We start from the raw sequence: 24,113 nt of genomic DNA, 5'->3' as shown, positions 1-24,113 counted from the left end.
TTTGAATGTTAGGGCTGAAACAAAACACAATCATGACACAAATGCATCAACACCCCACTTTCAACAGGATCTGATATCCTTGCCAGGCACTGGAGGGGTTGCGGAGACTGGTGAGTGGATAAAGTCGTTCCTCTGTTCAAGCAGGAAAACAGGGACTTTCCAGGAAACTACAGACTGGTGAGTGTCTCATGTCTCAAAGGTATGGGCTAATAAGGGACAGCCAGCATGGCATTATGCGGGGCAGGTTATGTCTTACCAAGTCAGTTGAAGTTTTCAAGGAGGTGACAAGGGTGATCAATTAGGGCAGAACAGTTGATAACATATACATGGATTTTACGAAGGTTTTCAACAAGGTCCCTCATGGTCTGCTCATCCAGAAGATTAAGATCCATGAGATCCGTGGTGACTTGGCCTGCCCATATAAGGCAGACGGTAGCGGTGGAAGGCTAACAAAGAGAACACAGCAGGCCAGGCAGCATCAACAATGTCAGCTTTCCTGTTCCTCTGATGCAGCCTGACCTGCTGCGTTCCTCCAGCTCCACACTTGGTTATCTCTGATTCCAGCATCTACAGTTCTTGCCGTCTCAGTGGTGGAAAGCTGTTTTTCTGGCTGCAGCTCAGTGACGAGTGGTGTTCCGCATCGATGTGACTTCTGCTGTTTGTGATATATGTAAATGACTTGGTTGCAAATGTAGATGGGGGATTAGTAAGTTTGCAGATGATATAAGGACCAGTGGACTTGTGGACAGCATGGAAGGTTGTCAAAGGACACAGCAAGATACAGACCAATTGCAAACACGAGCGGAGAAATGGCCGATGGAATTTAATCTGGGCAGGCATGAGGTGTTGCATTTTAGGAGACCAAGTGTTCAGGAAAGGGATACACAGTTAATGGCAGGACCCCAAACAGCAGTGATGTCCAGAGGGATCTTGGGGTCCTAGACCATAACTCCCTGACAGTAGCCACACAAGTAGATAGGGTGGTCAAGAAGGCATATCGCATGCTTGCCTTTATTCAAAGGGGAACTCAGTGCAAGAGTCAGGATGTCACATTGCAGCTTTACAAGACTTTGGTGAGACCACACAGAGTATTGCATTCAATTCTGGCCGCCACATTACACTAAGGACGTGCAGGCTTTGGACAGGGTGCAGAAGAGATTTACCAGCATGCTGACTGGAATAGAGGGTATGAACGAGAGGGAGAAGCTGGAAAAACTCTTCATTTTCTCTGGAGCAGTAGAAGCTGAGGGCAGGCTTGATAGAAGTCTATAAAATTAGGAGATACATAAATACAGCTAACGGTCAGAAAATTTCTCCCCCGGAGTTGAAGTGTCCACTATTAGGGGGCATGCATTTAAGCTGAGAGGGGGGAAGTTCAAAAGAGATGTGAGGGGCAAATATTTCACACTGAGCATGTTAAAAGTGTGGAATACAGTGCCCGGGGTGGTAGTGGATGCAGATACGATGAAAGCATTTAAAAGGGACTTTTAGTTAAGTGCACGAATATGCAAGGAATGGAGGACTATGGATCAAGGACAGGCAGAAGGGATTATTTCATTTGTTGTCATGTTTGGCCCAACATGGTGGGCCAAAGGGCACATTCCTGTTGCTGTCGTGTTCCAAGTTTTATGCTCACCTGTGTCATGATTGCAAAAAGTAGGATTGGGAAGAATTTTTGAGAAGCGTTTGTGAACATTATTTCATGTAAGGACAAATGGGATAAGGATTAGGTGACACAGCACAATCAGATCTTGGAGCCCATGATGAATCATAGGGACCTCACAAGCACCAATGATCAGAGGGATCTCAGGATCTTGATGTGCATGCCTGTTGATCCCCCAATGTAATGGACCAGGTCGTTGAAGTGGTTTGGAAGGCACATTGGATACTTGTCTTTAGTAGACTTAATATTAAGTGGTAAAGTTTCAGAATAGGCAGGGTATGTACAACACTGTTGGGCCGAACCAACATTAAGTCAACGATGAGAAAATACAGTGAGACTTGGACAACGATCAGGCTTGGCCTGATAAAGGATAAGTTACATTTGCACCATACAAGTGCTAAGCAGCAATCAGCTCCAACAAGAGAGAATATGACCATATCAAAAAAATTCCATGTCCTTACCCTCACATCATCCTTACATTTATTTTTTTTTGATGTGCAAGTGCAATCCAAGCCATGCAAGGCTACGGGCCAGGTATTGGAAATGAGGTCAGAACAATTCAGTGCTTGTTCTTGACTGTCACAGAATCTGTCAGCTTATAATGTATTTCTCCTGTATTGTAGACTACTGAGGTGCTTGGCTATCCACTAAACCAAGGTTAACACTGATCTAAAACTAAACTGGGTCAGTTATATAATCAGCAGTAGCCAGGTCCATAGTACAAACCACCCTGCTGTGGGACAGAGTAAGGCAAATCCAAGTGAGCGAACGTGGTTGGAGACTCATTCGTTGGGGGCATAGATTCTGTTGCCACATTTGAGACACAAGGGCCGCGTGTTGCTTCCCTGGTGCCAAGGTCAAGGACATCTCTGAGTGGTTGCAACAAATTCTTAAAGGGGAGGGTGAGCAGCCAGAGGCCACGGGGCACGTTGGTACCAATGACATGGGCCGAAAGAGGGATGACATCCTGCGGACTATGTGCAAGGAGTTAGCAAAGAGGCTGAAAGGCAGGACCGAGAGGGTAATAATTTATGGGTTGCCATGAGTGCCACATGTTAGTGAGCTAAGTCATACAAAGATAGGTGAGATGAATGCATGGTTAAGGAGCTGGCACAGGGGGCAGGGTTTCCGGTTCATGGATAATTGGGACCGTTTCTGAGCAAGGGGTGACCTGTCTAAGAGGGATGGGAGGCAAGACGCTGTGAGCGGGTCAGGACGGAGGGGGCAAGTCGTTGTGAGCGGGTTACGACGGAGGGAACAAGTGCCTGTGAGCAGGACAGGAAGGAGGGGCAAGTCGCTGTGAGCAGGTCAGGGCTGCGGGGGCAAGTCCCTGTCAGCGGGACAGGTCTGCGGGGGCCAGTCCCTGTCAGCGGGAGAGGGCTGCGGGGCTCAGTCCCTGTCAGCGGGAGAGGGCTGCAGGGGCCAGTACCACTGAGCGCGACAGGACTGCAGGGGGCAAATCGCTGTGAGCGGGTCAGGGATCGGGGGCCAGTCCCTCTGAGCGGGTCAGGACTGCAGGGGGCAAATCGCTGTGAGCGGGTCGGGGCTGCGGGAGCCAGCCGCTGTGAGTGGACAGGGCTACGGAGGCCAATCCCTGTGAGCGGGACAGGGCTGCGGGGGCCAGTCCCTGTGAGCGGGTCAGGGCTGCGGGGGGGCAGTCCCTGTGAGCGGGTCAGGGCTGTGGGGGCCAGTCCCTGCGAGCGGGTCAGGACTGCGGGGGCCAGTAACTGTGAGGGGGTCAGGGGTGCGGGGGAAAATCGCTGTGACCGAGAGGGCTGCAGGGGACAGTCCCTGTGAGCAGGTAATGGCTGCGGGGGCCAGTGCCTGTGAGAGGGTCGGGGCTGCGGGGGCCAGTGCTTGTGAGCGGGTCAGGGCTGCGGGTCCAGACCATCTGAGCGGGTCAGGGCTGCAGGGGGCCAGCCCCTGTGAGCGGGTCAGGGATGTGGGGGCGAGCCCCTGTGAGCGGGTCAGGGCTGCGAGGGCAAGTCCCTGTCAGCGGGACAGGACTGCGGGGTAAATCGCTGTGAGCGGATCAGGGCTGTGGAGGCCAGTCCCTGTGAGCGGGTCAGGACTGCAGGGGGACAGTCCCTGTCAGCGGGACAGGACTGCAGGGGGCAAATCGCTGTGAGCGGGTCAGGGCTGCAGGACCCAGTCCCTGTGTGCGGGTCAGGGCTGCGGGGGCCAGAGCCTGTGAGCGGGTCAGGGCTGCGGGGGGCCAGTCCCCGTGAGCGCGAAAGGACTGCAGGGGGCAAATCACTGCGAGCGGGACAGGGCTGCGGGGGCCAGTTCATGTGAGCGGGTCTGACTGCAGGGGGCCAGTCCCTGTGAGCGGGTCAGGGCTGCGGGGGCCAGTAACTGTGAGGGGGTCAGGGGTGCGGGAGAAAATCGCTGTGACCGGGAGAGGCCTGCGGGGGACAGTCCCTGTGAGCAGGTCATGGCTGCGGGGGCCAGTTCCTGTGAGCGGGTCAGGGCTGCGGGGGCCAGACCCTGTGAGAGGGTCAGGGCAGCGGGGGCGAGACTCTGTGAGCGCGAAAGGACTGCAGGGGGAAAATCACTGCGAGCGGGTCAGGGCTGTGGGGCGAACCCCTGTGAGCGGGTCAGGGCTGCGGGGGCCAGTCCCTGTCAGCGGGACAGGTCTGCGGGGGCCAGTCCCTGTCAGCGGGAGAGGGCTGCGGGGGTCAGTCCCTGTCAGCGGGAGAGGGCTGCGGGGGCCAGTACCACTGAGCGCGACAGGACTGCAGGGGGCAAATCGCTGTGAGCGGGTCAGGGATCGGGGGCCAGTCCCTCTGAGCGGGTCAGGACTGCAGGGGGCAAATCGCTGTGAGCGGGTCGGGGCTGCGGGGGCCAGCCGCTGTGAGTGGACAGGGCTACGGAGGCCAATCCCTGTGAGCGGGACAGGGCTGCGGGGGCCAGTCCCTGTGAGCGGGTCAGGGCTGCGGGGGGGCAGTCCCTGTGAGCGGGTCAGGGCTGTGGGGGCCAGCCGCTGTGAGAGTGACAGGAATGCAGGGGCCAGTCGCTGTGAGCGGGACAGGACTGCAGGGGGCAAATCCCTGTTAGCGGGTCAGGGCTGCGGGGGCCAGTAACTGTGAGGGGGTCAGGGGTGCGGGGGAAAATCGCTGTGACCGGGAGAGGGCTGCAGGGGACAGTCCCTGTGAGCAGGTAATGGCTGCGGGGGCCAGTGCCTGTGAGAGGGTCGGGGCTGCGGGGGCCAGTGCTTGTGAGCGGGTCAGGGCTGCGGGTCCAGTCTCTCTGAGCGGATCAGGGCTGCAGGGGGCCAGCCCCTGTGAGCGGGTCAGGGATATGGGGGCGAGCCCCTGTGAGCGGGTCAGGGCTGCGAGGGCAAGTCCCTGTCAGCGGGACAGGACTGCGGTGTAAATCGCTGTGAGCGGATCAGGGCTGTGGTGTCCAGTCCCTGTGAGCGGGTCAGGACTGCGGGGGCCAGTCCCTGTGAGCGGGTCAGGGCTGCGGGGGCCAGTCCATGTGAGTGGGTCAGAGCTGCGGGGGCAAGTCACTGGGAGCGGATCAGGGCTGTGGGGGCCAGTCCCTGTGAGCGGGTCAGGACTGCAGGGGGACTGTCCCTGTCAGCGGGACAGGACTGCAGGGGGCAAATCGCTGTGAGCGGGTCAGGGCTGCAGGACCCAGTCCCTGTGTGCGGGTCAGGGCTGCGGGGGCCAGTTCATGTGAGCGGGTCGGACTGCAGGGGGCCAGTCCCTGTGAGCGGGTCAGAGCTGCGGGGGCCAGTCCCTGTGAGCAGGTCAGGGCTGCAGGGTCCAGTGCATGTGAGCGGGTCAGGGCTGCGGGGGCCAGTGCTTGTGAGCGGGTCAGGGCTGCGGGGGCCAGTGCTTGTGAGCGGGTCAGGGCTGCGGGGGCCAATCCCTGTGAGCGGGAGAGGGCTGCGGGGGCCAGTCCCTGTGAGCGGGTCAGGGCTGCGGGGGCCAATCCCTGTGAGCGGGTCAGGGCTGCGGGGGAAAGTCCCTGTCAGCGGGACAGGACTGCGGGGTAAATCGCTGTGAGCGGATCAGGGCTGCGGGGGCCATTCCCTGTCAGCGGGACAGGGCTGCGGGGGCCAGTCACTGTCAGCGGGACAGGGCTGCGGGGGCCAGTCCCTGTCAGCGGGAATGGACTGCAGGGGGCAAATCACTGTGAGCGGGTCAGGGCTGCAGGGGGCAAGTCGCTGTGAGCGGGTCTGGGCTGCGTGGGCCAGTCCCTGTGAGCGGGTCAGGGCTGCGGCAGCCAGTCCCTGTGAGCGGGTCAGGGCTGCGGGGGGAAGTCCCTGTCAGCGGGACAGGACTGCAGGGGGCCAGTCCCTGCGAGCGGGTCAGGGCTGCGGGGGAAAGTCCCTGGGAGCGGGTCAGGGCTGCGAGGGCAAGTCCCTGTCAGCGGGACAGGACTGCGGGGTAAATCGCTGTGAGCGGATCAGGGCTGCGGGGGCCATTCCCTGTCAGCGGGACAGGGCTGCGGTGCCAGTCCCTGTCAGCAGGAATGGACTGCAGGGGGCAAGTCGCTGTGAGCGGGTCAGGGCTGCAGGGGGCAAGTCGCTGTGAGCGGGTCTGGTCTGCGTGGGCCAGTCCCTGTGAGCGGGTCAGGGCTGCGGGGGGAAGTCCCTGTCAGCGGGACAGGACTGCAGGGGGCCAGTCCCTGCGAGCGGGTCAGGACTGCGGGGGCCAGTCCCTGTGAGCGGGTCAGGGCTGCGGGGGCAAGGCCCTGCGAGCGGGTCAGGACTGCGGGGGCAAGGCCCTGCGAGCGGGTCAGGGCTGCGGGAGCCAGAGCCTGTGAGCGGGTCAGGGCTGCGGGGGCCAGTCCCTGTGAGAGGGTCAGGGCAGCGGGGGCCAGTCCCTGTGAGAGGGTCAGGGCAGCGGGGCCAAGTCACTGTGAGCGGGAAAGGACTGCGGGGGACAGTTCATGTGAGCGGGTCTGACTGCAGGGGGCCAGTAACTGTGAGGGGGTCAGGGGTGCGGGGGCCAGTCCCTGTGAGCGGGTCAGGGCTGCGGGGGCCAGTCCCTGTGAGCGGGTCAGGGCTACGGGTCCAGTCCCTGTGAGCGGGTCAGGGCTGCGGGGGCCGGTCCCTGTGAGCGGGTCAGGGCTGCGGGGGCCAGTGCTTGTGAGCGGGTCAGGGCAGCGGGGGCCAGTCCCTGTGAGCGGGTCAGGGCTGCGGGGGCAAGTCGCTGTGAGCGGGTCAGAGCTGCGGGGGGCAAGTCGCTGTGAGCGGGTCAGGGCTGCGGGGGCCATTCGCTGTGAGCGGGTCAGGGCTGCGGGGGCCATTCCCTGTCAGCGGGACAGGGTTGCGGGAGCCAGTCCCTGTCAGCGGGACAGGGCTGAGGGGGCCAGTTGCTGTCAGCTGGACAGGGCTACAGCGGCCAGTCCCTGAGAGCGCGACAGGACTGCAGGGGGCAAATGGCTGTGAGCCGGTCAGGCCTGCGGGGGCCAGCCGCTGTGAGAGCGACAGGAATGCGGGGGCCAGTCCCTGTGAGCGGATCAGGGCTGCAGCGGCAAGTCGCTGTCAGCGGGACAGGGCTGCGGGGGGCAAGTTGCTGTGAGCGGGTCTGGGCTGCGTGGGCCAGTCCCTGTGAGCGCGAAAGGACTGCAGTGGGCAAATCGCTGTGAGCGGAACAGGGCTGCGGGGGGCAAGTCCCGTGCGCGGGTCAGGGCTGCGGGGTCAGTCCCTTTGAGCGGATCAGGGCTGCGGGGGCCAGTCCCTGTGTGCGGGTCAGGGCTGCGGGGGCCAGAGCCTGTGAGCGGGTCAGGGCTGCGGGGGCCAGTAACTGTGAGGGGGTCAGGGGTGTGGGGGAAAATCGCTGTGACCGGGAGAGGGCTGCGGGGGACAGTGCCTGTGAGCAGGTCATGGCTGTGGGGGCCAGTGCCTGTGAGCGGGTCGGGGCTGCGGGGGCCAGTTCCTCTGAGCGGGTCAGGGCTGCAGGGGGCCAGCCCCTGTGAGCGGGTGAGGGATGTGGGGGCGAGCCCCTGTGAGCGAGTCAGGGCTGCGAGGGCAAGTCCCTGTCAGCGGGACAGGACTGCGGGGTAAATTGCTGTGAGCGGATCAGGGCTGTGGGGGCCAGTCCCTGTGAGCGGGTCAGGACTGCAGGGGGACTGTCCCTGTCAGCGGGACAGGACTGCAGGGGGCAAATCGCTGTGAGCGGGTCAGGGCTGCAGGACCCAGTCCCTGTGTGCGGGTCAGGGCTGCGGGGGCCAGTTCATGTGAGCGGGTCGGACTGCAGGGGGCCAGTCCCTGTGAGCGGGAGAGGGCTGCGGGGGCCAGTCCCTGTGAGCGGGTCAGGGCTGCGGGGGCCAGTAACTGTGAGGGGGTCAGGGGTGCGGGGGAAAATCGCTGTGACCGGGAGAGGGCTGCGGGGGACAGTGCCTGTGAGCAGGTCATGGCTGCGGGGGCCAGTGCCTGTGAGCGGGTCGGGGCTGCGGGTCCAGTTCCTCTGAGCGGGTCAGGGCTGCAGGGGGCCAGCCCCTGTGAGCGGGTCAGGGATGTGGGGGCGAATCCCTGTGAGCGGATCAGGGCTGCGGGGACCAGTCCCTGTGAGCGCGAAAGGACTGCAGGGGGCAAATCGCAGTGAGCGGAATAGGGCTGCGGGGGCCAGTCCATGTGAGCGGGTCAGGGCTGCGGGGGCCAGTGCCTGTGAGCGGGTCGGGGCTGCGGGTCCAGTCCCTGTGAGCGGGTCAGGACTGCAGGGGGCCAGCCCCTGTGAGCGGGTCAGGGCTGTGGGGGCGACCCCCTGTGAGCGTGTCAGGGCTGCGGGGACCAGTCCCTGTGAGTGGGTCAGGACTGCAGGGGGACAGCCCCTGTCAGCTGGACAGGACTGCAGGGGGCAAATCGCTGTGAGCGGGTCAGGGCTGCAGGGCCCAATCCCTGTGAGCGGGAGAGGGCTGCTGGGGCCAGTCCGTGTGAGCGGGTCAGGGCTGCGGAGGCCAGGCCCTGTGAGCGGGTCAGGGCTGCGGGGGCCAGCCGCCGTGAGCGGGGCAGGGCTGCGGCGCCAGTCCCTGTGAGCGGGAGAGGGCTGCTGGGGCCAGACCGTGTGAGCGGGTCAGGGCTGCGGGGGCCAGGCCCTGTGAGCGGGTCAGGGCTGCGGGGGCAAATCGCTGTGAGCGGGTCATGGCTGCGAGGGCCAGCCGCTGTGAGCGGGGCAGGGCTGCGGGGCCAGTCCCTGTCAGCGGGAGAGGGCTGCTGGGGCCAGTCCGTGGGAGCGGGTCAGGGCTGCGGGGGCCAGGCCCTGTTAGCGGGTCAGGGCTGCGGGGGGCCAGTCCCTGTGAGCGGGTCAGGGCTGCGTGGGCCAGTCCGTGTGAGCGGGTCAGGGCTGCGTGGGGCAAGTCGCAGTGAGCGGGTCAGGGCTGCTAGGGGCAGTGTCACAGTGAGCGGGTCAGGGCTGCGGGGGCCAGTCCATGTAAGCGGGTCAGCGCAGCATGGGCCAGTCCCTCTGAGTGGGTCAGAGCTGCGCGGGGCAAGTCACAGTGAGCGGGTCAGGGCTGAGGAGGGCAGTGTCGCAGTGAGCGGGTCAGCTCTGCAGGGGGCAAGTCGAAGTGAGCGGGTCAGGGCTGTGGGGGGCAAGTCACAATGAGCGGGTCAGGGGTGCGGGGGGCCAGTCGCAGTGAGCGGGTCAGGGGTGCGGGGGTCCAGTCCCTCTGAGCGGGTCAGGGCTGCGGGTACCAGTCCCTGTCAGCAGGACAGGACTGCAGGGGGCAAGTCGCAGTGAGCGGGTCAGGGCTGCGGGAGGCTGGGTAGCATTGAGCGGGTCAGGGCTGCGGGGGGTCAGTACCTGTGAGCGAGTCAGGGCTGCGGCGGCCAGTCCCTGCGAGCGGGTCAGGGCTGGGGGGGGCAGTGTCGCAGTGAGCGGGTCAGGGCTGCGGGGGACAAGTCGCAGTGAGCGGGTCAGGGCTGCGGGGGGCAAGTCCCTGTCAGCGGGAGAGGACTGCAAGGGGCAGGTCCCTGTCAGCGGGACAGGACTGCGGGGGGCAAGCGGCAGTGAGCGGGTCAGGGCTGTGGGGGCCAGTCCCTGTCACCGGGTCAGGGCTGAGGAGGGCCAATCCCTGTGAGCGGGTCAGGGCTGTGGGGGGCAACTCGCAGTGAATGGGTCAGGGCTGCGGGGGCAAGTCCCTGTCAGCAGAACAGGACTGCGGGGGGCCAGTCCCTGTGAGCGGGTTAGGGCTGCGGGGGCCAGTCCCTGTGAGCGGGTCACAGCTGCGCGGGCCAGTCCCTGTGAGCAGGTCAGGGCTGCGGGGGGCAAGTCGCAGTGAGCGGGTCAGGGCTGCGGGGGCCAGTCCCCCTGAGCGGGTCAGGTCTGTGGGGGACAAGTCGCAGTGAGGGGTCAGGGCTGCGGGGTGCAAGTCGCAGTCAGCGGGTCAGGGCTGCGGGGGGAAAGTCGCAGTAAGCGGGACAGGGCTGCAGGGGCAAGTCCCTGTCAGCGGGACAGGACTGCGGGGGTCAAGTCGCAGTGAGGGGGTCAAGTCGCAGTGAGGGGGTCAGGGCTGCGGGGGGCCAGTCCCGGTAAGCGGGTCAGGGATGCGGGGGTCAGTCCCGATGAGCGGGTCAGGGCTGCGGGCGGCAACTCGCAGTGAGTGGGTCAGGGCTGCGGGGGCAAGTCCCTGTCAGCGGGTCAGGGCTGCGGGGGGCCAGTTGCAGTGAGCGGGTCAGCTCTGCGGGGGGCCAGTCCCTGTGAGCTGCTGAGGGCTGCGGGGGCCAGCCCCTATCAGCGGGTCAGGGCTGCGGGGGACCGGTCCCCCTGAGCGGGTCAGGGCTGCGGGGGGCCGGTCCCCCTGAGCGGGTCAGGGCTGCGGGGGGCTTGTCGCAGTGAATGGGTCAGGGCTGCGGGGGCAAGTCCCTGTCAGCGGAACAGGACTGCAGGGGGCCAGTCCCTGTGAGCGGGTTAGGGCTGCGGGGGCCAGTCCCTGTGAGCGGGTCACAGCTGCGCGGGCCAGTCCCTGTGAGCGGGTCAGGGCTGCGGGGGGCAAGTCGCAGTGAGCGGGTCAGGGCTGCGGGGGCCAGTCCCCCTGAGCGGGTCAGGTCTGTGGGGGACAAGTCGCAGTGAGGGGTCAGGGCTGCGGGGTGCAAGTCGCAGTCAGCGGGTCAGGGCTGCGGGGGGAAAGTCGCAGTAAGCGGGACAGGGCTGCAGGGGCAAGTCCCTGTCAGCGGGACAGGACTGCGGGGGTCAAGTCGCAGTGAGGGGGTCAAGTCGCAGTGAGGGGGTCAGGGCTGCGGGGGGCCAGTCCCGGTAAGCGGGTCAGGGATGCGGGGGTCAGTCCCGGTGAGCGGGTCAGGGCTGCGGGCGGCAACTCGCAGTGAGTGGGTCAGGGCTGCGGGGGCAAGTCCCTGTCAGCGGAACAGGACTGCGGGGGGCAAGTCGCAGTGAGCGGGTCAGGGCTGCGGGGGGCCAGTTGCAGTGAGCGGGTCAGGTCTGCGGGGGGCCAGTCCCTGTGAGCTGCTGAGGGCTGCGGGGGCCAGCCCCTATCAGCGGGTCAGGGCTGCGGGGGACCGGTCCCCCTGAGCGGGTCAGGGCTGCGGGGGGCCGGTCCCCCTGAGCGGGTCAGGGCTGCGGGGGGCTTGTCGCAGTGAGCGGGTCAGGGCTGCGGGGGACAAGTCGCAGTGAGCGGGTCAGGGCAGCGGGTGCAAGTCCCTGTCAGCGGGACAGGACTGCAAGGGGCAGGTCCCTGTCAGCGGGACAGGACTGCGGGGGGCAAGTCGCAGTGAGCGGGTCAGGTCTGCGGGGGGCAAGTCGCAGTGAGCGGGTCAGGGCTGCGGGGGGCAAGTCGCAGTGAGCGGGTCAGGGCTGCGGGGGGCCAGTCGCAGAGAGCGGGTCAGGGCAGCGGGTGCAAGTCCCTGTCAGCGGGACAGGACTGCAAGGGGGCAGGTCCCTGTCAGCGGGACAGGACTGTGGGGGGCAAGCGGCAGTGAGCGGGTCAGGGCTGTGGGGGCCAGTCCCTGTCACCGGGTCAGGGCTGCGGAGGGCCAAGCCCTGTGAGCGGGTCAGGGCTGCGAGGGGCAGGCCGTCTGAGCGGGTCAGGGCTGCGGGGGGCAAGTCGCAGTGAGCGGGTCAGGGCTGCGGGGGGCCAGTCCCGGTAAGCGGGTCAGGGATGCGGGGGTCAGTCCCTGTGAGCGGGTTAGGGCTGCGGGGGGCAACTCGCAGTGAATGGGTCAGGGCTGCGGGGGCAAGTCCCTGTCAGTGGAACAGGACTGCGGGGGGCCAGTCCCTGTAAGCGGGTTAGGGCTGCGGGGGCCAGTCCCCGTGAGCGGGTCACAGCTGCGCGGGCCAGTCCCTGTCACTGGGTCAGGGCTGTGGGGGGCAAGTCGCAGTGAGCGGGTCAGGGCTGCGGGGGCCAGTGCCCCTGAGCGGGTCAGGTCTGCGGGGGGCAAGTCGCAGTGAGGGGTCAGGGCTGCGGGGTGCAAGTCGCAGTCAGCGGGTCAGGGCTGCGGGGGGAAAGTCGCAGTAAGCGGGACAGGCCTGCAGGGGCAAGTCCCTGTTAGCGGGACAGGACTGCGGGGGCAAGTCGCAGTGAGGGGGTCAGGGCTGCGGGGTGCAGTGTCGCAGCGAGCAGGTCAGGGCTGCGGGGGCCAGTCCCCCTGAGTGGGTCAGGTCTGCGGGGCGCAAGTCGCAGTGAGGGGTCAGGGCTGCGGGGTGCAAGTCGCAGTCAGCGGGTCAGGGCTGCGGGGGCAAGTCCCTGTCAGCGGGACAGGACTGCGGGGGTCAAGTCGCAGTGACGGGGTCAGGGCTGCGGGGTGCAGTGTCGCAGCGAGCGGGTCAGGGCTGCGGGTGGCCGGTCCCTGTGAACGCGTCAGGGCTGCGGCGGTGAGTCCCTGTGAGCAGGTCAGGGCTGCGGGGGACAGTCCCTGTGAGCGGGTCAGGGCTGCGGGGGCCAAGCCCTCTGAGCGGGTCAGGGCTGCGGGGGACAGTCCCTCTGAGCGGGTCAGGGCTGCGGGGGGCCGGTCCCCGTGAGCGGGTCAGGGCTGCAGGGGAACGGTCCCCCTGAGCGGGTCAGGGCTGCGGGGGGCAGGTCGCAGTGAGCGGGTCAGGTCTGCGGGGGGCAGGTCGTACTGAGCGGGTCAGGGCTGCGGGGGCCAGTCCCCGGGAGCGTGTCACGGCTGCGGGGGCCAGTCCCTCTGAGCGGGCGAGGGCTGCGGGGGCCAATCCCCGGGAGCGGGTCAGGGAGGCAGTCCCTCTGAGCTGGTCAGGGCTGCGGGGGCCAGTCCCTCTGAGTGGGTCAGGGCTGCGGGGGCAAGTCCCTGTCAGCGGGTCAGGGCTGCGGGGGCCAGTCCCTCTGAGCGGGTCAGGGCTGCGGGGGCCAGTCGCTGTCAGCGGGTCAGGGCTGCGGGGGCCAGTTCCTGTGAGCGGGTCAGGGCTGCGGGGGCCAGTCCCTGTCAGCGGGACAGGACTGCAAGGGTCAAGTCGCAGTGAGCGGGTCAGGGCTGCGAGGGCAAGTCCCTGTCAGCGGGACAGGGCAGCGGGGGAACAGTCCGCGTGAGTGGGTCAGGGCTGCGGGGGGCAGTGTCGCAGTGAGCGGGTCAGGGCTGCGGGGGGCAAGTCGCAGTGAGTGGGACAGGACTGCGGGGGTCAAGTCGCAGTGAGCGGAGTCAGGGCTGTGGGGGCCCAGCCCTCTGAGCGGGTCAGGGCTGCGGGGGCCAGTCCCTCTGAGCGGGTCAGGGCTGCGGGGGCCAGTCCCTCTGAGCGGGTCAGGGCTGCGGGGGACAGTCCCTCTGAGCGGGTCAGGGCGGCGGGGGACAGTCCCTCTGAGCGGGTCAGGGCGGCGGGGGACAGTCCATCTCAGCGGGTCAGGGCTGCGGCGGCCAGTCCCTCTGAGCGGGTCAGACCTGCGGGGGCATGTCCCTGTCAGCAGGAAAGGACTGCGGGGGGAAAGTCGCAGTGAGCGGGTCAGGGCTGCGGGGGCCAGTCCCTGTGAGCGGGAGAGGACTGCGGGCGGCAAATCCCTGTCAGCGGGACAGGACTGCGGGGGGCAAGTCGCAGTGAGCGGGTCAGGTCTGCGGGGGCCAGTCCCTGTGAGCGGGTCAGGTCTGCGGGGGCCAGTCCCTGTGAGCGGGACTGGGCTGCGGGGGCCAGTCCCTGTGAGCGGGTGAGGTCTGCGGGGGGCCAGTCCCTGTGAGCGGGTGAGGTCTGCGGGGGGCCAGTCCCTGTCAGCGGGTCAGGGCTGCGGGGGGCAAGTCGCAGTGAGCGGGTCAGGGCTGCCGGGGCCAGTCCCTGTGAGCGGGTGAGGTCTGCGGGGGGCCAGTCCCTGTCAGCGGGTCAGGGCTGCGGGGGGAAAGTCGCAGTGAGCGGGTCAGGGCTGCGGGGGACAGTCCCTCTGAGCGGGTCTGGGCTGCGGGGGCCAGTCCCTGTGAGCGGGTCAGGTCTGCGGGGGCCAAGTCGCAGTGAGCGGGTCAGGGCTGCGGGGGAGAGTCCCTCTGAGCGGGTCAGGGCTGCGGGGGCCAGTCCCTGTGAGCGGGTGAGGTCTGCGGGGGGCCAGTACCTGTGAGCGGGTCAGGACTGCGGGGGGCAAATCGCAGTGAGCGGGTCAGGGCTTCCGGGGGCAGTGTCGCAGTGAGCGGGTCAGGGCTGCAGGGGGCAAGTCGCACTGAGCGGGTCAGGGCAGCGGGGGCTAGTCCCTCTGAGCGGCTCTGGCTGCGGGGGCCAGTCCCTCTGAGCGGGTCAGGGCTGCGGGGGCCAGTCCCTCTGAGCGGGTCAGGGCGGAGGAAGCCAGTCCCTCTGAGCGGGTCAGGGCTGCGGGGGCCAGTCCCTGTGAGCGGGTGAGGTCTGCGGGGGGCCAGTCCCTGTGAGCCGGTCAGGACTGCGGGGGGCAAATCGCAGTGAGCGGGTCAGGGCTTCCGGGGGCAGTGTCGCAGTGAGCGGGTCAGGGCTGCGGGGGGCAAGTCGCAGTGAGCGGGTCAGGGCTGCGGGGGGCAGTGTTGCAGTGAGCGGGTCAGGGCTGTGGGGGGCAAGTCGCAGTGAGCGGGTCAGGTCTGCGGGGGGCAAGTCGCAGTGAGCGGGTCAGGACTGCAGGGGGCAAGTCGCACTGAGCGGGTCAGGGCAGCGGGGGCTCGTCCCTCTGAGCGGCTCTGGCTGCGGGGGCCAGTCCCTCTGAGTGGGTCAGGGCTGCGGGGGCCAGTCCCTCTGAGCGGGTCAGGGCGGAGGAAGCCAGTCCCTCTGAGCGGGTCAGGGCTGCGGGGGCCAGTCCCTGTGAGCGGGTGAGGTCTGCGGGGGGCCAGTCCCTGTGAGCCGGTCAGGACTGCGGGGGGCAAATCGCAGTGAGCGGGTCAGGGCTTCCGGGGGCAGTGTCGCAGTGAGCGGGTCAGGGCTGCGGGGGGCAAGTCGCAGTGAGCGGGTCAGGGCTGCGGGGGGCAGTGTTGCAGTGAGCGGGTCAGGGCTGCGGGGGGCAAGTCGCAGTGAGCGGGTCAGGTCTGCGGGGGGCAAGTCGCAGTGAGCGGGTCAGGACTGCAGGGGGCAAGTCGCACTGAGCGGGTCAGGGCAGCGGGGGCTCGTCCCTCTGAGCGGCTCTGGCTGCGGGGGCCAGTCCCTCTGAGTGGGTCAGGGCTGCGGGGGCCAGTCCCTCTGAGCGGGTCAGGGCGGAGGAAGCCAGTCCCTCTGAGCGGGTCAGGGCTGTGGGGGCCAGTCCGTCTGAGCAGGAGACAGTGAATCCTATCCAAGTGAGACAGTGAATCCATTTCCATCAGTCACCGCACCCTATTCCACAGTCACGGCATCACATTTCCCTCAGTCACTGCGTCCCATTTCACTGAGACAGTGAATCTCATTGAACTGAGACGATGCATCCCATGACCCTCAGTCACTGCAACTCATTTTCCTCAGCCACTGCATCCCATTTCACTCAGCCACTGCATCCCATTTCACTCAGCCACTGTATCCCATTTCACTCAGCCACTGCATCCCATTTCACTCAGCCACTGCATCCCATTTCACTCAGCCACTTCATCATATTCACTCAGTCATTGCATCCCATTTCCTTCAGTCACTGCATCCCATGACCCTCGCTCACTGCATCCCATGACCCTCACTCACTGCTTCCCATTTCACTCAGTCACTGCTTCCCATTTCACTCAGTCTCAGCACCCCATTTCACTCAGTCTCAGCACCCCATTTCACTCAGTCACTCCATGTCCCTTCCTCAGTTCCAGCATCGCATTTCACTCAGTCACTGCATCACATTACCCTCAGTCACTGCATCTCATTTCCCTCAGTGACTGCATCACATTTCACTCAGTCACTGCATCCCATTTCACTCAGTCACTGCATCCCATTTCACTCAGTCACTGCATCCCATTTCACTCAGTCACTGCATCCCATTACGCTCAGTCACTGCATCCCATTACGCTCAGTCACTGCATCCCATTCCCCTCTGTCACTGCATCCCATTACCCTCAGTCACTGAGTCCCACTTCACTCAGTCACTGCCTCCCACTTCACTCAGTCACTCCCTCTCATTTCACTCAGTCACTACCTCCCATTTCAGTCAGTCACTGCATCTCCTTTCCCTCAGTCACTGCATCACATTTCACTCAGTCTGAGCACCCCATCTCATTCAGTCAGTGCATCCCATTTCCCAGAGTCACTGCCTCCCATTTCCCTCAGTCACTGCTTCCCATTTCCCTCAGTCACTGCTTCCCATTTCCCTCAGTCACTGCCTCCCATTTCCCTCAGTCACTGCCTCCCATTTCACTCAGTCACTGCCTCCCATTTCCCTCAGTCACTGCCTCCCATTTCACTCAGTCACTGCCTCCCATTTCACTCAGTCACTGCATCCCTTTTCACTCAGTCACTGCATCCCATTTAACTGAGACAGTGAATCTCATTGAACTGAGACAGTGCATCCCATTACCCTCAGTCAGAGCAATCCATTTCCCTCAGTAACGGCACCTCCTGTCCCTCAGTCACTGCCTCCCATTTCCCTCAGTCACTGCGTCCCATTTCACTCAGTCACTGCATCCCATTTCACTCAGTCACTGCATCCCATTTCACTCAGGCACTGCACCACATTACCCTCAGTCACTGCATCCCTTTTCACTCAGTCACTGCATCCCTTTTCACTCAGTGATTGCATCCCATTACACTCAGTCACTGCGTCCCATTTCCCTCAGTCACTGCCTCCCGTTTCCCACAGTCACAGCAAACGTTTCCCACAGTCACTGCAACCCATTTCCCACAGTCACTGCATCCCATTTCACTCAGTCACAGCATCCCATTTCTCTCAGTCACAGCATCCCATTACCCTCAGTAACAGCATTCCATTTCCCACAGTCACTGCATCTCCTTTCCCTCAGTCACTGCATCGCATTTCACTCAGGCACTGCATCACATTTCACACAGGCACTGCATCTCATTTCCCTCAGTCACTGCATCTCCTTTCCCGCAGTCACTGCATCTCATTTCCCTCAGTCACTGCGTCCCATTACCCTCAGTCACTGCGTCCCATTACCCTCAGTCACTGCATCCCATTTCACTCAGTCACTGCATCCCATTTCACTCAGTCACTGCATCCCTTTTCAGTCAGTCACTGCATCCCTTTTCACTCAGTCACTGCATCCCATTTCACTCAGACACTGCCTCCCTTTTCCCACAGTCACTGCAAACTTTTCTCACAGTCACTGCAACCCATTTCCCACAGTCACTGCATCTCCTTTCCCACAGTCACTGCATCTCATTTCCCACAGTCATGGCATCTCCTGTCCCTCAGTCACGGCACCTCCTGTCCCTCAGTCACGGCACCACCTGTCCCTCAGTCACGGCACCACCTGTCCCTCAGTCACGGCACCACCTGTCCCTCAGTCACTGCATCTCATTTCCCTCTGTCACTGCATCTCATTTCCCTCTGTCACTGCATCTCATTTCCCTCAGTCACTGCATCTCATTTCGTTCAGTCACTGCATCTCAATTCCCTCAGTCACTGCATCCCATTTCCATCAGTCAATGCATCCCATTATCCCTCAGGCACTGCAGCCCATTTCACTCAGGCACTGCATCCCATTTCACTCTGGCACTGCATCCCATTTCCCTCAGTCACTGCAATCCATTTCCCACGGTCACTGCATCTCCTTTCTCTCAGTCACTGCATCTACTTTCCCTCAGTCATGGCACCTCATTTCATTCATTCACGGCACCTTCTGTCCCTCATTCACTGCATCTCATTTCCCTCTGTCACTGCAACTCATTTCGATCAGCCACTGCATCCCATTTCAATCAGTCACTACATAACATTTCACTCAGTCACTGCATCCCATTTAACGGAGACAGTGAATCCTGTTCAACTGAGACAGTAAATCAATTTCCATCAGTCACCACACCCTACTCCCCACAGTCCCGGCACCCCATCTCACTCAGTCAGTGCATCCCATTTCCCATAGTCACTGCATGTCCTTTCCTTTGTCACTGCATCGCATTACCCTCAGTCCCCACCCCTTGTTCCCCACAGTCACGGCATCCCATTTCCCACAGTCACTGCATCGCATTTCATTCAGTCAGTGCACCCCATTACCCTCAGGCACTGCGTCCCATTTCACTCAGGCACTGCATCCCATTTCACTCAGGCACTGCATCCCATTTCACTCAGGCACTGCATCCCATTTCACTCAGGCACTGCGGCCCATTTCACTCAGGCACTGCGGCCCATTTCACTCAGGCACTGCGGCCCATTTCCCACAGTCACTGCATCTCCTTTCCCTCAGTCACTGCATTTCATTTCACTAAGTCACTGCATCCCATTTCCCACAGTCACTGCATCGCATTTCATTCAGTCACTGCGTCTCATAACCCTCAGTCCCTGCATTTCATTTCCCTCAGTGACTGCTTCCCATTTCACTCAGTGACTGCATCCCATTTCATTCAGTGACTGCATCCCATTTCACTCAGTCACTGCATCACATTTCACCGAGTCACAGCACCCCATTTCACTCAGTCACTGCATGTCCCTTCCGCAGTCACAGCATCGCATTTCACTCAGCCACTGCATCACATTACCCTCAGTCACTGCATCTCATTTCCCTCAGTGAATGCATCACATTTCACTCAGTGACTGCATCACATTTCACTCAGTCACTGCATCCCATTTCACTCAGTCACTGCATCCCATTTCACTCAGTCACTGCATCCCATTACCCTCAGTCACTGCATCCCATTACCCTCAGTCACTGCAACCTTTTCCTATAGTCACTGCAACCCAATTCCCACAGTCACTGCATCCCATTTCCCTCAGTCACTGCATCCCATTTCACTCAGTCACAGCATCCCATTTCACTCAGTCACAGCATCCCATTTCACTCAGTCACTGCAGCCCATTTCACTCAGTCACTGCAGCCCATTTCACTCAGTCACTGCAGCCCATTTCAGTCAGTCACTACCTCCCATTTCAGTCAGTCACTGCATCTCCTTTCCCTCAGTCACTGCATCACATTTCCCTCAGTCACTGCCTCCCATTTCCCTCAGTCACTGCCTCCCATTTCCCTCAGTCACTGCAACCTTTTCCTATAGTCACTGCAACCCAATTCCCACAGTCACTGCATCCCATTTCCCTCAGTCACAGCATCCCATTTCACTCAGTCACTGCAGCCCATTTAACTGAGACAGTGAATCTCATTGAACTGAGACAGTGCATCCCATTACCCTCAGTCACAGCATTCCATTTCCCACAGTCACTGCATCTCCTTTCCACAGTCACTGTATCTCCATTCCCTCAGTAACGGCACCTCCTGTCCCTCAGTCACTGCATCCCATTGCCCTCAGTCACTGCGTCCCATTACCCTCAGTCACTGCATCTCATGTCCCTCAGTCACTGCATCCCATGTCCCTCAGTCACTGCATCCCATTTCACTCAGTCAGTGCGTCCCTTTTCGGTCAGGCACTGTATCCCATTTCCCTCAGTCACTGCATCCCATTTCAATCAGTCACTGCATCCCATTTCACTCAGGCATTGCATCCCATTTCACTCAGGCACTGCAGCCCATTTCCCCCAGTCACTGCAACCCATTTCCCCCAGTCACTGCATCACATATCAATCAGACACTGCATCTCATGTCACTCTGTCACTGAATCCAATTTCCATCAGTCACTGCATCCCATTTCAAGCAGTCACTGCATCGCATTTCACTCAGTCACTGCATCACATTGCACTCAGTGACTGCATCGCATTTCGCTCAGTCATTGCATTCCATTACACGCAATCACTGCATCCCAATTCCCTCAGTCACTGCATCCCATGTCCGTGTGTCACTGCATCCCATGTCCCTAAGTCACTGCATCCCATGTCCCTCAGTCACTGCATCCCATTTCACTCAGCCACTGCATCCTATTTCACTCAGTGACTGCATCACAGTTCACTCAGTGACTGAATCACAGTTCACTCAGTGACTGAATCACAGTACACTCAGTGACTGAATCACAGTACACTCAGTGACTGAATCACAGTACACTCAGTGACTGAATCACAGTACACTCAGTGACTGAATCACAGTACACTCAGTGACTGAATCACAGTACACTCAGTGACTGAATCACAGTACACTCAGTGAGTGCATCATATTTCACTCAGTGACGTAATCACATTTCACTCAGTGACGGAATCACATTTCACTGAGTCACTGCGTACCATTTCACACAGTCACTGCATCCCATTTCACACAGTCACTGCATCGCATTTCAGTCACTGCATCCCATTTCACTCAGTCGCTGCATCCCCTTCACCACAGTCACTGCATCCCATTTCCATCAGTCACTGCTTTCGTATCTCACAGACAGTGCATTCTATGCTTCTCATTTCACTCAGTCACTGCAGCTCATGTCGCTCTGTCACTGCATCCAATTTCCATCAGTCAGTGCATCTCATTTCACTCAGTCAGTGCATCTCATTTTACTCAGTCAGTGCATCGCATTTCACTCAGTCACTGCATCGCATTTCACGCCGCCACTGCATCGCATTTCAATCAGACACTGCATCTCATTTCACTCGGTCACTGGACCTCATGTCACTCTGTCACTGCATCCAATTTTCATCAGTCACTGCATCCCATTTCACTCAGTGATGCATCCCATTTCATTCAGTGACTGCATCCCAATTCACTCAGTGACTGAATCAAATTTCACTCAGTCACTGCATCGCATTTCACGCAGTCACTGCATCCTATTTCACTCAGTCACTGCATCCCATTTCACTCAGTCACTGCATCTCCTTCAACACAGTTACTGCATCCCATTTCCATCAGTCACTGTTTCCCGTATCTCACAGACGCTGCATTCAATTTCCCATACTCAGTGCATCCCATTTCCCATAGTCACAGCATCACCTTGCCCTCAGTCTCGTCATCTCATTTCACTCAGTGACTGCATCCTTCTTCCCACAAATACTGCACCCCATTTCCCTCAGTCACTGCATCCCATTTCCGTCAGTCACTGCATCTCATTTCACTCGGTCAGTGCATCCCATTTCCCTCAGTCACTGCATCCGATTTCACTCAGTCACTGCATCCCATTTCATCCAGTCACTGCATCCCATTGTACTCAGTAATGCATCCCATTTCACTCAGCGGCTGCATCCCATTTCACTCAGTGACTAAATCACATTTCACTCAGTCACTGCATCCGATTTCACTCAGTCACTGCATCCCATTTCCCTCAGTCACTGCATCCCAATTCACTCCATCACTGCATCTCCCTCACCTCAGTCACCGCATCCCATTTCGATCAGTCACTGCATCCCATTTCCACCAGTTACTGCATCTCATTTCACTCAGTCACTGCATCTCATTTCATTCAGCCACTGCATCCCATTTCACTCAGTAACTGCATCACAGTTCACTCAGTGAATGAATCACAGTACACTCAGTGAGTGCATCATATTTCACTCAGTGACGGAATCACATTTCACTCAGTGACTAAATCACATTACACTCAGTCACTGCGTCCCATTTCACGTCGTCACTGCATCCCATTTCACGCAGTCACTGCATCGCATTTCACGCAGTCACTGCATCGCATTTCACGCAGTCACTGCATCACATTTCACTCAGTCGCTGCATCACATTTCACTCAGTCGCTGCATCACATTTCACTCAGTCACTGCATCCCCTTCACAACAGTCACTGCATCCCTTTGCATCAGTCACTGTTTTCGTATCTCACAGACAGTGCATTCTAAGCTTCTCATTTCACTCAGTCACTGCAGCTCATGTCGCTCTGTCACTGCATCCAATTTCCATCAGTCAGTGCATCTCATTTCACTCAGTCACTGCATCGCATTTCACTCAGTCAGTCCTTCCCAGTACCACAGTCACTGCATCCCATGCCCCACAGTAACTGCATCACATTTCCATCAGTCACTACATCTCATTTCACTAATTCACTACATCTCATTTCACTAATTCACTGCATCCCATTTCACGCAGTCACTGCATCCCATTTCCCTCAGTCACTGCATCACATTTCACTCGGTCACTGCATTCCATTTCACTAAGACAGTGCATCCCATTTCTCTCAGCCACTGTATCCCATTTCCCTCAGTCACTGTACTCCAAGCCGGCTCGGGCACTGCATCCCTATTAACTCAGTCACTGCATCGCTTTTCACTCAGTCACTGCATCTCATTTCCGTCAGTTACTGCATCATATTTCCATCAAACAAGGCATCTCATTTCACTCAGTCACTGCATCGCATTTCACTCTGTCAGTGCTTCCCATTTCACTTAGTCACTGCATCCCATTTCCGTCAGTCACTGCATCCCATTTCCCTCAGTCACTCCTTCCCAGTACCTCAGTCACTCCTTCCCAGTACCTCAGTCACTGCATCCTATTTCCCTCAATTACTGCATCACATTGCACTCAGGCACTGTATCCCATTTCCCTCAGTCACTGCACCCCAAGCCCGCTCGGGCACTGCATCACTATTCACTCAGTCACTGCATCCCATGTCCCACAGTAACTGCATCACATTTCCATCAGTCACTACATCTCATTTCACTAATTCACTACATCTCATTTCACTAATTCACTGCATCCCATTTCACGCAGTCACTGCATCCCAATTCTCTCAGTCACTGCATCCCATTTCCCTCAGTCATTGCATCCCAATTCTCTCAGTCACTGCATCCCATGTCCGTGTGACAGTGCATCCCATGTCCGTGTGTCACTGCATCCCATGTCCCTCAGTCACTGCATCACATGTCCCTCAGACACTGCATCTCATTTCACTCAGTCACTGCATCCCATTTCCCTCAGTCACTGCATCCCATGTCCCTCAGTCACTGCATCCCATGTCCCTCAGTCACTGCATCCCATTTCACTCTGTCACTGCATCTCATTTCCGTCAGTTACTGCATCATATTTCCATCAAGCAAGGCATCTCATTTCACTGAGTCACTGCATCGCATTTCACTCAGTCAGTGCTTCCCATTTCACTCAGTCACTGCATCCCATTTCCCTCAGTCACTGCGTCCCATTTCACTCAGTGATGCGTCCAATTTCAGTCAGTGACTGCAACACATTTCGCTCAGAGACTGCATCCCATTTCACTCAGTGACTGCAACACATTTCGCTCACAGACTGCATCCCATTTCACTCAGAGACTGCATCCCATTTCACTCAGTCACTGCATCCCATTTCACTCAGTCACTGCATCCAATTTCACTCAGTCACTGCATCACATTTCACTCAGTCACTGCATCCCATGTCCCTCAGTCACTGCATCCCATTTCACTCAGTCACTGTATCCCATTTCCCTCAGTCACTGCATCTCCTTCACCACAGTCACTGCATCCCATTTCACGCAGCCACTGCATCACATTTCACTCAGTCACTGCATTGTATTTTACTCAGTCACTGCATCCCAATTCACTCAATCACTGCATCTCCTTCACCATAGTCACTGCATCCCATTTTCATCACTCACTGTTTCCCTTATCTCACAGACGCTGCATTCAATTTCCCACACTCACTGCATCCCATTTCCCATCGTCAAAGCATCTCCTTTCCCTCAGTCTCTGCGTCTCATTTCAATCAGTGATTGCATCCTACTTCCCAAAAATAATGCATCCCATTTCCCTCAGTCACTGCATCGCACTTCCCTCAGTCACTGCATCCCATTTCACTCAGTCACTGCAACCCATTTCACTCGTCACTGCCACCCATTTCGCTCAGTCACTGCATCCCATTTCCGTCAGTCACTCCATCCCATTTCCCTCAGTCGCAGCATTCCATTTCCCACAGACACTGCATTTCCTTTCCTTAAGTCACTGCATCCCATTTCACTCAGTCACTGCACCCCAAGCCCGCTCGGGCACTGCATCCCTATTAACTCAGTCACTCCTTCCCAGTACCTCAGTCACTGCATCGCATTTCAGTCAGTCACTGCATCTCATTTCACTCAGTCACTGCATCTCATTTCACTCAGTCACTGCATCTCATTTCACTCAGTCACTGCATCTCATTTCACTCAGTCACTGCATCCCATTTCACTCAGCCACTGCATCCC

The 24,113-nt window shown here is 60.1% G+C and overlaps 1 protein-coding gene across 3 annotated transcripts in view; it reads right to left on the bottom strand.

The window, feature by feature from the left end:
* The window catches only part of LOC132206952 (uncharacterized), a 259,139-nt gene that overhangs the window by 177,664 nt on the left and 57,362 nt on the right, over positions 1 to 24,113 (bottom strand). The window lies entirely within an intron of this gene.

The sequence above is a fragment of the Stegostoma tigrinum genome, chromosome 44 (assembly GCF_030684315.1).
Source record: "Stegostoma tigrinum isolate sSteTig4 chromosome 44, sSteTig4.hap1, whole genome shotgun sequence".
NCBI lineage: Eukaryota > Metazoa > Chordata > Chondrichthyes > Orectolobiformes > Stegostomatidae > Stegostoma > Stegostoma tigrinum.
The sequence above is the reverse complement of the archived record's forward strand: the minus strand, read 5'-3'. Positions and strand labels throughout refer to the sequence as shown.